This window comes from Sturnira hondurensis, unplaced genomic scaffold (genome assembly GCF_014824575.4).
Source record: "Sturnira hondurensis isolate 20B ecotype Veracruz unplaced genomic scaffold, ASM1482457v3 Scaffold0002640, whole genome shotgun sequence".
NCBI lineage: Eukaryota > Metazoa > Chordata > Mammalia > Chiroptera > Phyllostomidae > Sturnira > Sturnira hondurensis.
In genome coordinates this window covers 2,147,419-2,161,115 of record NW_028075271.1, presented here as the reverse complement: position 1 = coordinate 2,161,115, position 13,697 = coordinate 2,147,419, and positions in this window count along the sequence as shown.

Here is a 13,697-nt window from a genome sequence, read left to right as displayed (position 1 = left end):
TAGCTGGGTGTGCTCGCTTTCCAGGGCAGTCGGGACAAAACACCAGACACTGGGTGGCTTAAATAGCAGAACTTTATTGTCTGACAGCCTGGAGGCCAGAAGTCCAAGGTCAAGGTGTGGGCAGGGCTGGTTCCTTCCCGGGGCTGGGAGGGAGAGCCTGTTCCAGGCCTCTCCAGAGCTGCTGGTGGTTTTCCGGCAGTCTTGGGTGTTCCTTCGCTTGTGAAATCACCGCCCCCACATCTGCCCTCATTTTCACTTGGAGTTTTCTCTCACTGTGTGTTTGTGTCTGAATTTCCCCTTTTTAAAAGGACACCAGGCCTGTGGTGGCAATGTCCACCCTAATGCACCCACTTTAATTGGTTGCTTTTGTAGAGACCTGAGCTGCAAATAACATCCCATTCTGAAGTGCTGGGGAGGTGAGGACCCTGACATAGGCATTTTGGGAGGTGGGGGAGTGGACCCCGTGGCGCTGGTGGAGCAGAGTCCCAGCCCAGGAAGGCTGGCCCGGGTCTGTGTGTGCTCTCAGACGCTCTGCGAGGCTGCCTCCCGTCTGCTGGTCTTTTCGAATACTGAGAGCTCATCAAGGCAAGTTAGAATTAGAGCACCTTATTGATTCGTATCTGGGAATTGTCCTCAGTACAGGTGCTCTTGGTGACAAGGTCTTCTTGAGCTCAGGCAGAGGTCTGGTTAATTTAGGGGATCAGACTGGCTTATAGCTCACGGCTGCCTGATCCCTGTTAAGCTCCATCTCAGAGCTTTTTCAGCTCTTTCTGTTGGACTCTGCAGCACCTATTTTCTTAAACACACATTTTAAAGGCATTTTAGGAGGGAGAGGCCTAATTACTTCCTTTTTTCCTTTCCAAATTTCTGCTCTTGGAGCCGTGATTAGGTCATATAGCACCTCAGCTACCGTGCAAAGCTACCTGACCTCAGCAGCTCTTGGAGTGGAAAGAGAGAAGCCCAAAGGCCCCCCAGTTCCGACTCTTTGATCTTTAGACTTGAAATTCATGTTCTTAAAGGAGGAAGAAGAAAAGGAAAAAAAAGAGGGAAAAGGAGACTCAAGAGAAGTAAAAGTACAGAAAATCCTTTTACAAATCAAAGTGGCTGTAGGGTTGGGGGCTCAGGAAGTCACGCTTCGCTTTGTCAAATGCACGTTTTCAAAGGAGACGCACGTGGTCACGGCGATGACGAGACTCAGGGTGGAGGCTGTCAGACCCCAGCTCTTACCAGCCCGTTTCCCTCGCCGTCGGGGAGACTCACTGTGAAGATGGGATTCCCAAGACCGCACGCTGCGCTTGGCCCCCAGACTCAGCGTTACTGGGATTTGCCCTGCTCATTCTCTGCGTCTCCCGGTGGGTGCAGACTCAGTCGAGTTTCAGGGCAGCGTCTGTGCCGGACTACTTCCCCGTGTGTCTCTTCTGAAGCAGAGGATGTGATAACCAGGCAACAGGATGCCAGGTGAGTGTAGGAATTTGTTCCTCCTCTGCTTGAATAATCGTCTGCCCCTTCCAGTGTGTTTGGAAATTTGCCCTGTTCTGAAGGCGAAAGGCATGGAGTCGTTTCTAAATTGGGTCTGAATGAGGAGAGGTCGTCTCGGAGGGCCAGCCCAGACGGAAGCGAAGCTCAGGCCAGGGCTCCGTGCTGCTGGGTTCCTCCTGGAGGGGCGTGGATGTCTGAGTCTTGCCCTGAAATGACTGTCCTGGAAGTGTGATCGGGCTCCTACTTCCCTCCTTCCTCAAGGTGGCTCCTCCCTGGGAGCCCCACCCAGGGCTAATTCACAGGGAATCTAGCAGGTAGATTGCAAAACGTGGCCACAGCCCTGTACTTTTCCCTGTACTCACGCTTACCACCATGTGACTTTGCACCTCTGCCTCCGAATCCGGGCTGCCCCGGACTCGCTTTAGCTGACAGAGCGCTGCTGGCGTGCCATTTCTGAGCCTAGCACAAGGTCATAGGCAAGGCTGTTCTTTCTCGGAGCCCTGTGAATGAGCCCAGCGTGGCCTGCTGGAGGAGGTGCAGCCACGGGGAACAGAGGGAGGAGGTCTCGGTAGAGGCCATCCCAAACCAGTCAGTCCCTGGCTGGGTCAGCAGCTTGGCATACGCCCTGGAGTGAGCGCGGGCAAAATCGAAGGGGCCATCCAGCCGAGCCCAGCCCAGATTGTCGACGTAAGGAATCAGGACCTAAATAAACGGCTGTTGTTTTAAGCCACTTAAGCTTTGGTGTGGTTCTTCCACAGTCAGAGCAAAAGGGCTGTCCTCCTTGTGATGGGAGTTGAGAGATGAAGTAGTTTTCCCCTTTATTTTGGATGGGATGTCCTGCACAACCCTGGCCATTGGACGCCTCAAATTTTACTGACAGTGAGTCCCTGAGTCTCCATAGAGTTTCTTCTCACCCTCTGGAGCACACGTGTCTCACGAAAGGCCCCCGAGCTACTTCTTGCTTATCTGGCCTAACTCGCGTGACGCTCTCAGGGTGATGTGCCACAGAACGCCTGTGTGGCCCGTCTCTTTGCAGAAGAGTTACCATAGTCCCGGAACACAACTGTAAGGAGTATCTTTGTCCTTTCAGCTTGGACCCAGCGGTTTCTGATTTTGTTTTCTGATGGAGTTAGGAATGCCTTCCCCAAATCGAAGGCTGCATGGTGTGTAGCTGAGACTTTTACTGCCCCCCCTGCCCCTATTTGGCCCCCTGTCAATTACAGCACGTCTGCCGTGGCAGTGACAGTTGCCACAAATGTTTACTTGGGTTTGGGGAGGCTGTTGTCCGCCTTCAGCACCCAGCTGGTTTCCACAGGGGCTCGGCTGAAATGGGGAGTTAAAGTGAATTAAAATGAGATGTGATGGGACCACTACCCCGGCATCTTTTGAATCCCTGATGGCGGCACTGAACTCTGCTCTCCTCCCTCGGATGTGATCTTTTCTTTGATTTTGTATCATTCTTGGGCAGGGGGGAGGGGCAGCCTCAGAAATCTCCACTTGGCCTTCTCCCCTGTGGTACTTCCTGTGCCCAGGCCGAGGACTCAGCACAAGCTGTGTGTGTTCACTGCTAGTACGTCTGTCCGATTGCAGTTAAAGAACCAGTAAGCCGCTGCCAGGTGGGTCTGTAGAAATGGCAGACGCCCTCCGAGCCGGGTGCTGGTTGAGCTGCCGTTATTCCTGCTGCTTGGGTGCTCCCGCTGTAACCGAAGGGCATGATGGTGCTTTAGTCCCTCCGCCGTCAGTGCAAACCGAGACCCTGCGTGCAGCATTTCTGGTTACATTTGGTGATCCCCCTGCCCCAGTGCAGCTGAGTGAATGGCTGAGGCCCTTTTGGGAGAAGACCCGGGGAGCCGTCACCATGCTCACTTGCCATTGTGTCATGGGGTCTGTCCTGGGGACTCAGAGTCCTCTTCAGTCAACGGATTTCAGCCTGAAAACTGGCTCTGGATTGTGATGCCTCACGGAGACAACTGTCCTCAGTCCCCTGGTCATGCAACCTTGGTTCTCCCACTAGTAAAGATGAGCTAGTTCAGTCCTGGCCTTCATCACCACTCTGACAGCATCTGACTCTGTTGACCACCCCCTTGTACTCCTTTTCCCTGTGGTTCTGTTATTCCACACCCACACGAGGAGTCGTCACAGCAGAACATGACCAAGCAGGACATCCAGAGTCTCTTGGTAAACCCCAGGGGTCTTCTCGGGCCTTCCCCAGTCTAGTGAGTGTGACCCACCTCTGTGTGCCCAGAGAGCACCCATAACTGATTTTTATTGGATTTCCTCCCATCTGACTTCCACACGGCATGCACATGCTCCGTGACATGAGTCCTTGTCGCTGAGGCTTTCAGAGTTTAGCACGGTGCCTGTTCATGGCAGATGCTGGGGAACCCTTTGTCCAGTGAATGTACGAGTGAATGGGTGGAGTCAAGTTCAACTCTGAAAAGGGCTGGTAGAGGGTTTGAGTCCTGGCATCGAGGTCTGTATGCGGGCAGTTGGTGTCCACACGTCCCCCTGGCTGGGCTTGTTATGGGGGTGCCTTTTCTGAAGCCTGTGCCCCCGCCCCAGCTTGGCCCTGACAGTCCTGAAGGTGCCTGGAGCGCAGCTCCTGACAAAGTACGGGGCTTCTGCCGGTGGTGCCGTGGGCCTTCTGTGGTTGGGGCGGGGCCAGGGCAGAAAGCAGTGTGGTCCACCGGGGATGGTGAGAAAGCTGGTATCGCTGTAAGTCACCTTGTACCCCAGGCCTGTTTTCGTTAGAACCAGGGACACTTTACTGCAGCTGTGTAATGGCTTGGACAGAGTGCCCTCCACATTTATATGTTGACGTCCTAACCCCCAGGACAGCAGAATGTGACCTTATTTGGAGATAGGGTCTTTCCAGAGGAAATCAAGTTAAAACAATGTCGTTAGGGTGGGCCCTGTCCAGTATGGCCGGTGTCCTCATTAACAGGGGGCTTTGGGGTGTACAGACAGAGGTGCGTGGAGGGAACACGCACAGATGTGAAGACACGGAGAAGACGGCCCGCGACCAGGAGAAACGCTGCAAACAGGTCTTCCCCTCACAGTCCTTGGAAGGAACCGATGCTGCCAGCAAACTTGACTTTGGACTTTGGGCCTCCAGAACAGTGGGGCAAGGCCGTGGTCTTCTTTTGGTGGCTGTACCAAACGAATACAAGTCAGAAACATGAACGTGTGCCTTCACCTCCAGAAGCTGTGCTGAGGGGTCCCCATCCCAAGCCCAGTGGGAAGGGATGCCTCTGTCCCCTTCCTGTGTGTGTCTGAGGTTTAGGACTGAAGAGCCTGCTTCGTTGTCAGTGCTTTTAGCACCAAGGCCGTAGAGGAAAACGCGAAAACGCAGCCCCCACCCAGGTGTGGGGAGGTGGAGGAAGGTCGGCGAAGGGCGGCCGGTTACAATGCCGACTTTCTGAGAAGAGGAATTAAAGGTACATAATCTCATTTTCTCCACAGACAAGTAATGATTACAGGGCCCCAAATTCTGGAAAGTAAGATGCCTTGGCAAATGTCTACAAAGATAAACAAAGTTAAAGAGCAGATTATAAATGGAGCCTGTGTGTGGGGCCCATGACTCAGTGACACAGGTTGTGTCTGTCACTCTAACTAGATTCCCCCAGACCTGTCCTCCCCAACTGTAGGACTTCCTCTGCTTCCCAGAATCACCCTACCTCGTAGGCTCTGAGAGGCCGAGCCGAGGAAAGGCAACGGAGAGATTTTCTCACCTTATTTCTGCCACACCTTGGAAGGACGTATCTTAATGAAGGCGAGCTTCCAGAGTGCGTGCTTCAGTGTCTCCAGGTGGTGATTTGCCCCTCTGTGCAGAACGATTCCATTCATGTACTGAAGCCCTCTATCCGTGCCTGGAGCGGACCCAACCTGGGAATTGTGGCCCCGAGGAGATTTCCAGTGCTGCGGTCCTGCCAGGACCCTGGTTTGAAGAGTCCTGTTCAAAATGGGACAGGGAGTTTGTTTTCATTCAGGAAAGCCCCAGCTCACCCCCTTAGGTAGATAGCAGCACTGTTGTGGTTAGGGCTAGTGATGGGTGATCATCCCGGGAAATACTAAACTATAAATGCTTAAATTGGGAGGCTTGACGTGTCTCCCCCGAAGGTATCTTCCTGGGTGCAACTGTGGGGGCTGTGGGGTGGGGCAGGGAGAAAGATGGGGGTGAGGTCCAAGTGCACACGTTCGGGTAGAGTGGAAGCGTCTGTGCTGCAGTCGGTTTGCAGCAGATGAGGGTGATGGGGAAAGCAGGGCCCAGCTTGCAGACAGAATGGGTGACGCTGCCTGCCAGTGGCCCCAGGAGAAGGGAGGGTAAGACCGCAAGTAAGGGCGGCCCCAAAGGGAAGGGACCAGGCCGGGAGCCCTGTAGCGCATTTCCGAATCTCTGGGTTCGGGCTCACCTGTGCAGGCGATGCTATGAAGAGGCCTGAGAAAGGGGAACTTCCTCTCCTGGCCCCTGAGAACGTGGAAGCCAGTCTCTCCTTACACGTTTAGGATGATAAAGTACATATTCCTGGACCATGTGACACTTGGGAAGGGACGAGAAGAGAGGGTCACATATACTTCCTGCCTCGTGGGAGGCTCCCTACAGGAGTCCGTCTGTGTTTGTAAGGTTGGGGTCAGAGCTGTTGTCGGTGGGGCGGCCTGGCGTCCCCCGTGACTCCGGGCTGCGGGCGAAGCACCTGCAGAAGCAGCACTCCGCTCGGCTGAAACGACGCTTCAGCCCGTCTCCCAGGTTGTCTGTGCGCGCGCCAGGGTCTTGGGAAAGTCGCCCAGCCTCTGTGCGTCTCACCTTCCTCCGCCGTGAAAAGGAAGTGATGGTATTCACTTGTCTCCCAGCACAAGGGTCAACATCAGACTTTGAAATGTTCATTTAAAGGTGATTTTTAAAAGTTAATTTAGAGTTATAGAAGCATGGAAGATAGGAGGGAGGGAAGGGGAAAAGTATGGAAAGGAGGAGGAAGGAATCCTCGTCCGTCTGGACTTTTATAACGAAGAGACTGGAAACTAGGTGGCTCATAAACAGCGAACACTTCCCACCATGCTGGAGGCCGGGGAGGCCAAGGTGGCGGCACTGGCACGTCCGGGGTCTGCTGAGAACCCTTCCACACAGCTGTCTTCTCTCTGTAACCTCCCATGGTGGCAGGGGCAGGCCGGCTCGGAGGGGTCCCTCTGATCAGGCACCAGTCTGGCTCATGAAGGCCCCTCCTTGCGACCTAGTCACCTCCAAAGGCCCCAGCTCCTGATACCATCGCATTGGGGGGTAGGATTTCAACACGCACATTTTGGGGAGATACAAACATCCAGACTCGAAGGCAGGTAGGCAGGCAGGAAGGCGATAGTCACCTGGATCTCATCTTTGTTGTACAATTTCTGAATTAATTCAGTGGAAATTGAGTGCTCACAGGCAAATACAGGTAGAAACTCTCAAAATCTGCTTTTCGAATACTTAAGCTGGAAAATTGTTGAGCAGCGCAGACACCAAACTTATATCCTGTGTGACAAACCCTGAGTCCCAGTCTCTGGAAAAATAACCTCTTTATTGTCCTGACTCCAGCTGCGGCCGCCCTTGTGTACACCGGACTCTCTCCAGAACCGCAGAACTGCAGAACCGTGCGGTGCGCCTCAGCCAGCGGTCCAGCCACAGAGCCATCACGGCGCTTCGGAGCAGATCCGCAGTGAGAGGCTATCTCTGAAAGACTGAGATAAACATCAAATTAATCAGCCAATGCTCTGGGGGAAATGGCCACTAATTTCAAATTTTTCATCTCTGGAAAATCAATTATTATTATGTTTATTGATGTTGTATTTGTCACTATTTTCAACCGTTTCCCCTGATGACATGGGTTAAAGTCAGAACATTGTTAGAAAAGAGATTAGACATGTTCGATTCTGTTTCCAGACTTCCCATCGCCCAGCTCCCCGGAGTTGGGGAGAGAAGTCAACTGCGTCGGGCAGAGGCTGAGCTTGCTTTTCTTTGTCCTTCTTGTGGTGATCCCTTTTGCTTCTAGATGATTTAAAATCTTCAGTTAAATGCCACTTAATGTTTCTTACTCCCTGGGATGGATTTTGGAAACGTGCTTTTACGAAGTCAACACTCCCTTTCCCGTCACATTGGCTGGGTTTGGAGTTTGCTTCCTCACCCCTCAAAGATTCTGAGGTCTCTCCCTCTGTGCGTGTGTGCGCACATGCGTGCGTGTGTGGGGCTCCCCGATGTCAGCTGCCCAGGAAGAGGCCTCCTGATGCTGTGCTCAATTCTGAGAAATGTCCCCAACCTGCGTGGGAGCCAGTGAAGGCCAGCCTGTGCCCACCGCTCCCGGACGAATGGCACCTGGGCATTTTGGAGCTGTCCCTGGCTCAGAGCTGTCCTGGCAGCGAGCAGGACAGGTTCATCGGCAGAATGACCGTGTGCGGTCTGTCAGACATGTGTGCGGGCTGTAGACATGTGTGCGGGCAACACTACAGTCAGGAATAGGGCCCATGCGAGCCACAGAGGGATGATCCTAGAGTCACAGTCCTTGTTCCATCATGTTCCACGAGCTGGGAAAATCGGCAGCAAAAGACATGTATGTACATGTATCTCGTGATATGTACCCGGCGTTGTGCACAGCATGCTGGGAAAGCAAAGAGGAAGTGGGTGCAGACCGCCTTCGATGAGGACACAGTGAAGTGGGTAGGTGCCACCGTTACATTTCAGGTCTATGCGTATGCACATGTTAATGTGCCCAAAGCAACACGTAAGGGGGTGATCTCCAAATAAAGCTGTCTGGTAACGAACGCCTTTATAACCCCGTGTTGGCTTCAGGTACCCAAACTAATACTGCTGGTGGTAACAGATTTCAATAACACGGAAGCTTATGAAGTAACAAAAGAAGAATAAAAGCCCCCTCCTCCAGCTCCCCAGGGGCAGCCGCGGGTGAACGTTCTGGCACCTGTTCTCCCCAGACTTCCGTTTGCCCACGGAACGTAACAACAAGGGGCGTGTGTGGTGGATCTTGTCCCCGGCCACCACCTTCTGACCAAGGATTGGGCACGTCTTCCAGTGCGTGAGACAGTCCGCATTTTGGGTTCTTTCTTCCCTGCTCAGCTGAAGAGAGAGGGTCGCCGCTCGTGGCTGACCTCACCTGCAGCTAATTCACTCTCAAACCGTTAAGGCTGGGCCCTCTTTAGGACCCAGAATTCACAGGACTTGGCGACTGCTTGGATATAGGGGCAAAGAAGAGTAAAAGATGGTTAGGAGATTTCAAACCCAGATTAATGGTGCCTTTGGTGACTTTAACTGAGATGCCCCGGGAAAGGGGTCAGAGTGTTTTGCATGTGTGGAAGGTGGGGGGTGGGGTGGAGGGGAGGAAATGTATTTACATTTTTGAAAAGCAAGAGGGAGCGCATGCATCGGAAACTGGAAATTCTGCACCGAATCTCTGCCCGAGTTCTGTCAGACGCGTCCTGCGTGGGTGGCAGTCGGCTCTGTGAAAGAAGGACTTCCCCCAGAAAAGCTGCGGAGAACAGCCCGTGAGGCCCCCGGGTGGGTGAGCAGCAGCACGTGGCGGGGGGGGGATCGGGGGGTGGGGGCACGCTGCAGGAAGGTGCGCTGCAGGAAGGTGCGCTGTGGGCCGCTCCAGGCCTGACCATACCGGACAGCGCGGAGACGGGGCTGTCGGATCTGCCGACAGAACGTGGCCGGTGCCCGTTTGGGGTGTGCTCCCGGGGCAGGGTCACTGCCGTCCCCTCCTGTGTGGCTCTCCAGGCTTCTCATTCCAAATGTAGAACTAAATTTTGTTAGACATGATGATGGCCATCTCATCCCTTTCTGTTGAAAGAATTTCCCTGGTGATTGCGTTTGTGTTGGGCTTTCGGTCTCACCGCCCTTAGGTTGTTTACAGCAAGGAGAACTGGAATGAACTGAATCCCCCCCAGTTGGTGGGTTGCTTAGTTAAATGTGGTCGGGGTTATCATACGGTCGGTGCTACAACTTCCCTTTTTGTAGACAAGCAGTAACATGCGATACATCGAAATGGCCAATCATTTGTTCAGATGTACCCTGTGACACCGACTGTGTCCCGTAACTGGGAACTGACAGCCTTGCAGGGTAGAGAAAGCCACCTTCTCCCCGCCACCCCCAAACTGTAGTGTTAGGAGAAAAGAAAGCTTGGGTCTCCTGACTTTGCTCAGGTGGAGGTGGCAAGCTCAGTGATCAGGTGTGGGAATTCTCCAGGTGGGGCTGACACCTGGGTGGAAGGCGAGAGGGAGGCCACACCTGGCTCAGCCCACAGAGCCCCTCACTGGCGAGGCGGCCGTGCGTCTGGGCTGGATGACCATGCTGGCAGCCAGCAGGCAGCCCTCTAGGGAACTGGCAATATTATAAAAGGCTGAAACCATAAAAAGAATTAAGGATCTATTTTTCCCTGAGATTCTGAAACCATTTTAAGATGTTTACCAGTTAATGACACTTAGAGGATGTGTTTTTAAAGGGTTGTCAGGTTTATAAATACAATTTTCCACTTGGTAGTAAATGTTAGTGAAATTCACTTGCTGTGTTCAAAAGGTGTTTCTTAGATATTCTGTTACTACGGGATGCTGGTTTGTGATTGTATATTTGAATCACAGGCTGTTAAAATGGGAGGGGACATTAGGAACTAATCCAGTTTTTAAGAGGAAACTGAAGCTCCTGGAGGTGAGAGGTCACACAGCCAGGGGCCAAAATTCAGCTCTTTTTTGACTCTCAGTCCAGGGCTCTTTCCAAAGCACCCCGACGCCTCTCCCATTGACGCAGTGGGTCCCCGTGCAGGCCTGGGAGTATTTCCAGGGTGTTCAAATGTAGAAGCTGTGCAGGCGTGTGTGGTCCGTTGGACTTGCCGGACAGTATGCAGTGCTGTGTTTTAAGCTATTCTTTTCGGGGATGGGAAGACAAGCACCACATAGTTGCAGACAGATGCTGTGGACTAACTTCAGGCTATGTCTTACTTTGTTTAGAAGGAGCGTGCATGTCCTGGGGAAATGGAAGGGACTCGCAGGCCCCATGGCTCCCCCACCTCACGGCGAGTTTGCTCCTTTTCCTCCACCGGCAGGGACGGTCACCGCCCCCCTCCCCGTCAGCGGATGCCCCATGTCTGTGGGCAGTGTCATGAAGAGTGTCCAGGGGGACGTAGCGTTTGGGACGTCATGATGAAATGAAATCGCGTGATGGCTTAATGGGTGAATGAGCGGAATGGGGGTGGATCTCTGAATGAAGGAATCAGAGGCAGCTGGGGAAGCTTTCATAGCTGTTGTGACTTTTTAGAAGTTTAACCCGAATAATAATCATAAAAAGTTGTCAAAGTCGTGAACGTGGACACAAGGACCTACATGACACGCCTGGGCTGCCGGCCTGGCCCTCACCCCGACTCCCAGTTCTCGGTGTGACCCTTAACTGCCTCTGCTTTCTGTCCCTTTGGTGGTCCGGCCTGTGCCACCAAGCAGTGCACCCCTCTTCTTTTGGGGTCCCTCCCACCCAGGCTAGCTGGTATTTTTATTATTCCATCTCTCCTACCTCCAAGCCGCTTGGGTAGGAGCAGGACCTGTCCTGGGACCCAGGCAGCCCCTGACCTTGACCTCATTCTTGTGTGAGTCCATCCACATTCCTCTTGGCCAGCCTGGAGCGTATTAGGTTGGCCAATTCATCCATTTAGTGTTTTCCGTAAAATAAAAGACATTTTTTCATTTACACCAATAACTTTATTGATTTGGATATTTTGAGTATGTTGCCCATCTCCTGCCATTGGCTTCCAGGGGGAGAGGCCAGGGGGAGAGGCCGGGCTGCTGCTGAACATCTTCTAATGCATGAGACGGCCCCACAGCAGAGAATTATTTGGCCAAATGTCAATAGCACCAAGAAACTTTGCAAAGCACTTTTGACGTGTTTGATCAGTCCCAGCCCCTCCTTCGTACACTACACAAGTCTTCTCTTTGCATTTCAGTTGCATTTTTACCATTATTGAAATAATAAAGCATGATACACCAAACATGTTGCATATTTCAGTCCGTCTTCGATACTAAAATGGCTGCACAAAAGTTCACCAGTTTTGATATTTTTTAATGCATGCTGATATGACAGCTATCACAATACAGTCTAACAAAATTGTTTTGAATGAAGTTGAAAACGACTAAGCGCTACGAGAGTCATCGGACAGAGAAGAAAAACCGAACAGACTTCTCGGCCTGCCTGCCGCCTCGATCCTGCCGCCTCGATCCTGCCGCCTCGATCCTGCCGCCTCGATCCTGCCGCCTCGATCCTGCCGCCTCGATCCTGCCGCCTCGATCCTGCCGCGTGCCCGTGCGCTCTGCTCCATCCTCGCCCTGCATTCACTCCTCCTGGCGCCTCCGGGCTCCGAGACTGCCCAGGAAGCCCCTGTTCAGAAATGTTTACACAGTTCTAGTTGCAGTTAGAAGTAATGCATGGTCATTGAGAACATTTTGAAAATAAAGAACAAAGGAGAAAACAAAGACACATAAAGTCTCAACACCCAAAAAACCCATTGTCAACATTTTGGTTCAGTTCCCTCTTAGCCTTTACACTGGGAACCTCATTTGCACACTGGAAAGTGTGCGTGTCACTTGCCACTAGCGGCTCTCCCCTGGGCTGGTACCTGCCTCGCTGAGTCATGCCCCTCCCGGGTAGACAGTGGTCGTCTCCCTCGTTTGAGGACGCTCGTGAGCTGACACCTTTTCTGCAATCCAGATGACTTCCTCCGACGGGGAGGGAGAGTCCCCGTGCCAAGAGAGAGAACCATTTTTAAGGCTTTTGATTTGTGTTACTAAGTGACTCCCCTGAAGGTCAAGTCCGTTTCTGTGAGTCCATATGAGGTTCATAGGCAGGTGAGGCCGCCGTACCCCATCCTCCCTACACCTGCCAGGCAGCTACTTGCTGCATGAAAGGGTTATGAAAACGCTGAACTCGAAAGACTCTAGAATTAAGAAGCTAAAGTGTCCACGTCAGAACAGATTTATCTCCCCCTAAGTTCATTATTTGGGGGCAGTGATGCCGCCTGAAGATTGACAGCCCTCTGGGCTCCATTTGTCCTACAGCTGTACGTTGGTGACCGGCCAGCTTGGCAGTTAGTTGGCAATGTTTAATAAGATTGTCCTCCGTGATTGAAACAAATGACTCTCTTTTTGTCATCAGAAATGGAACCTTTACGCATTTGTTTTAGTAATACAGGATCTGACATCATTAATAATCTGGGCTGGCAACTCGCTCTTGTTGAATACAATAGACGAATGAAAAATTTAATTTTTTAGTAGATCATAAAAAATGTGCCAATAGATCAAAAATAATTTAGGTGGAGTAGCTCTGACGCCCGAGACATTTCATCGTCCCCACCTTCCGTGGGGCCCACGGGGAAGTGCCCGGAGCCTCTCTAAGCGCTGCGCTGTCCTGTCCAGAACTGCGTGTCCACTGCTGCTCGCTCTGCAGTTTCTCCCTCACAGCCTGTGCTGCACCGAGCCCGTCTGCGTGGGGACCCCCAGGGCGAGCTGCACGCCCCACCGTCACGCTTTTGTCCCTGCCGTACCTGGTGTGAGGAACACCCTCCCTTCTCTGGGGGTTGTCCGCGGAATTTCTTTCTTTCCAAGACCCCCTGGAAAACTCACTTTCTGGTTGGAGGTCTCTGATTGCGCCCTCAAACCTTGCACATACACCTTGGGCTGATAGCATTTCACTGTTCCTGGAGCACAGTTTGGCCTAGCTTCTCTGGGACCTGTCTCTACGCTGGGCATTGGCCGGATGGTCCACGGCAGGTCAGGGACCAGGAGGTGATTTTTTTTGCCTGTGCTCCCCACCACCCGGCAGAGCTCAAGCTCCCTAGAGTCATGGAAAGTGCATCTTCAGCTCCGACTTGTGCAGAGTGTGCTGGGGACAGTGTCCTGGATTTGCGCCTGTGCAAAGCCGAGTAACACCCCGCACAGAAACATCTGTCCGGGACGTTTTACCAGTTACCCCACTTCTGCTCTGTTCACAAGTGAGGGGGCTCCGCGGCGAGCCCCGCCCCGGTGGGGGTGTCCACTGCTCCTCAGGGGGCCAGGGGCCTGGAGAGACGCCCCGAGTTGCGACTGCTTTGTGGAAGAGTCGTACTGGAGCCCTGGGGTCAGAACATGGTGCTGGGGACCGTGCTGGGGTTGGGGGTGTGGGGGAGGACAGAGAGATAGAGAGCAGGAGGGAGAGTGATTAG